Source organism: Anarrhichthys ocellatus, unplaced genomic scaffold (assembly GCF_004355925.1).
Source record: "Anarrhichthys ocellatus isolate YVR2014 unplaced genomic scaffold, GSC_Weel_1.0 scaffold6253, whole genome shotgun sequence".
In the NCBI taxonomy this organism is placed as follows: domain Eukaryota; kingdom Metazoa; phylum Chordata; class Actinopteri; order Perciformes; family Anarhichadidae; genus Anarrhichthys; species Anarrhichthys ocellatus.
In genome coordinates this window covers 1-3,012 of record NW_022286227.1, presented here as the reverse complement: position 1 = coordinate 3,012, position 3,012 = coordinate 1, and the positions used below count along the sequence as shown (strand labels likewise).

Genomic DNA, 3,012 nt, shown 5'->3' with positions numbered 1-3,012 from the left:
TTTTTTTTTCCAACAAAAAATATCCAAAAAGTAAAGAGAACGTCAGATCTTCAGGATGAGTCCAGCCAATGTCAACCACCAACTAGAAAAAAACGACTTGCCAACAAACCAGGATCATACTCAGGTATTTATAATACTTTCCAAACAATGGCAACCTACAACTTACTATCGGGTTAATATTTGTATGTAATAACTTGTGCTGGGCAAGTTAACGCGTTATTATCGGGTTAACGCATTCATTAATTAACACCGACAATTATTTTATCGCGCGTTAACACAGTTTTTTTTTTTAAATTATTACTATTTTGAAAGTCTGTTGCTCACTGGCTCTGAATACACATACAGACAGACCATGGGTCACAGGAAGGGCGGGATGTTGATCAGGATTGGCTTGGGATGGGCATCATCACGCGTCTAAACCAATGAGAGCATTTAGGGTGGGCGCTGTGGCGCGATAGCCTATCAGCGTTGAGATGCTTCTCCTGTCATCACTGACATCCTTCCGTTGTTGAATCGGGAAATAAATACTGTAGCCGTCTGTGTTCACCCAGAGGTCTACGATACCTCATATCAATAGAGACCGGACCAAACTATGTGTATAAATGTTTGTGTAAACCATCCGGTACAAACAATGAATAAACGCTGCCGTATTTACGCCTGTGTGACGTTATGTTGAGTGTTGATGGAGCTGCTACAATGTTAGCTTAGCCTAGCACCGATCAATCCAGACTCCATTGAGAAAACAAGTATTTTAAAAGTTATTTTCTTGTCGTCTTGTGGAGAGAACTAACAAAACATGAATTCGGACTTTTTACAAATCGGAATCATTACGTAAATATTTCGAAGTCTCTCTTTGTCCGTTTATTGCAGTTAAATCAGTTTATTTAGTGTTCATACAGCTGTAGTAAACAGCCGACGTGTGGCTCACTAGACACAGTGAATACAGCTCGATGAAATCCACGGAGCTGCTCCGGACTGTTATGAACCAGACAAGACGGCATTTAGTTTCCTGATATCTGGGACTTCCACAACACGTACTAAGCAGTCCAATCTGGGGAAGATTTTCGATTCAATTATAGTGGCTTAAATTATTCATAGAATATTATTTCAACACACATTGCTTTTTTTGTTGCGTTGATTTCATAAAATATATATAATATAGAAGAAATATTTTAACTGCTACTGTGTACATGTAATACTGTTGTTAAAAATAACCTTATTTGTTTAAAGTGTTTACAAACTGTGAGGAATTTAAGTTGAAAGCGCTCCTAGTGCTGGATATTATGTGTCACAGTGTGTTTACTTGTAGGAGTTTTAACAAAGGAGTGTGGTTGAGTGTCTGTGTGAGGGGTGAGATGTCTGATCAGAACAACAGGTCAGGGGCCCAGGAGGGGTTTATTGGACTTCAGCCAATCATTGAGCTGATTGATATGCAATGTGAGACTTTGGGGGGAAAAAGGAGATGTGAATCCCCGGAGATCCTCAGACCTCCTCGGCATAGCAGTCTGTCGTGTGGTGCGGACGGGGCCTCACTTTCATGATATATTTCATTTGTTTTGTTATTAATAGTGTGATTCGGTTTGTAACTGTTTTTATGTTTGTATGGATAATAAATCCATTTGATTATGACTTAAACCTGCTGTTGTGTTTTGGAGGCGATTGAGAGCACATGGCTGCAGAAAGGGGGGCGGTTTCAAAAGATGTGGCCCTAACAAAACCAAATGTTATTGCACTTTTGTTCATATAGCAGTACTTTTATTGAATTTTGAGCATTACAATGCGATTAATCGCGATTAAAAATTGTAATCGTTGCCCAGCACTAGCAATAACATTTTTACTTAGCTTACTTACATAGCAAATGTCTGTTTCTATATCTTGGCCACATACAATACTCTCATTTGCTGCCGTATGTAATCTTATCAGACAACCCCAATCAGTCAACAGCATGCATGCAGGTATACATGGCAACAATGCGTATGCTTCAAAGTAAATAACGTAACTGTGGCCTTTAACTGTATGATGTTTTAAATCCAGACCATGGGTTATCCTTTTACTAATCTGACATAGTAGAAGCCTGATGATACACTCTGAAGCATCCTACATGGACCTAGCAGAGAAAGTTCCTCTCGCGCTCTCCTCATTGTGCATTACCGTTTACTTGATACACTGGTTCATGGTTCCTGCTGAACAGTTCTTTACTTTCACTCTGACAGAAGAAATCATACTGTCTGATGTGAAAGACATCATGAGATGTGTCCATCAGAAAATACCTCCCCAAGACAACAAGCTCAACAAGTTCCTGACGTAAGTATAAATTTATTACATTTTCCATATTAATATGTTATACGGGCCTGGTTCCACTGCTGACCAGGGGCCAGTTTCACGAAGAGATTTAAGACTGATAGTGTTGAGCCAGGCATCATGGGTTTGTCCGGCCGTACGTACGTACGTATGTCCATTTCTCACCAACGTCTTGAAGGAATATTTTTCAAATTCTGCACAAACATCCGCTTGGACTCAAGGATGAACTGATTAGAAATTGGTGGCCACAGATGAAGGTCACTGTGACCTCACAAAACACATTTCTGATCATAACTGAAGAATTCAGCTGATTATGACAATTTCACATAAATGTCTAATAGGATAAAATGATGAAGTGATGACAATTTGGAAAGACATGGATGTAAACTACAACTTGACTGTTTGTCTGAGGGATTCAGTCGTGAGGCGATAATTCTAGTTCTGTTTGAAAAAAAGTCTTAATTTACCCCAAATATACAGCAAATAACTTCTACTGATAGTACAATATGCTGAAGAGGGCTGTTCATAGACGGATCTCTTTCTGATTTTAACACATTCTGTCAGTGTTTTTATGTTTTTGAAATAAATGAATTAACCCACACATAAACTCTTGTACAACAGGGAAAGAATCAGTGATTTGAAGACGGACAAGAGGGAGGTGGTTGGTGTCTTTGGCAAAACCGGGGCTGGAAAGAGCTCTTTGATAAATGC

General features: G+C 39.2%; 1 long non-coding RNA gene across 1 annotated transcript; it reads left to right on the top strand.

Moving 5' to 3' along the window:
• Positions 1 to 6: 6 nt before the first annotated feature.
• On the top strand, positions 7 to 3,006 carry LOC116380155 (uncharacterized). The gene is made up of 3 exons (XR_004212512.1): positions 7 to 124; positions 2,214 to 2,304; positions 2,923 to 3,006. It is a non-coding gene; the product is annotated as an uncharacterized LOC116380155 (long non-coding RNA).
• The last annotated feature ends 6 nt before the right edge of the window (positions 3,007 to 3,012 follow it).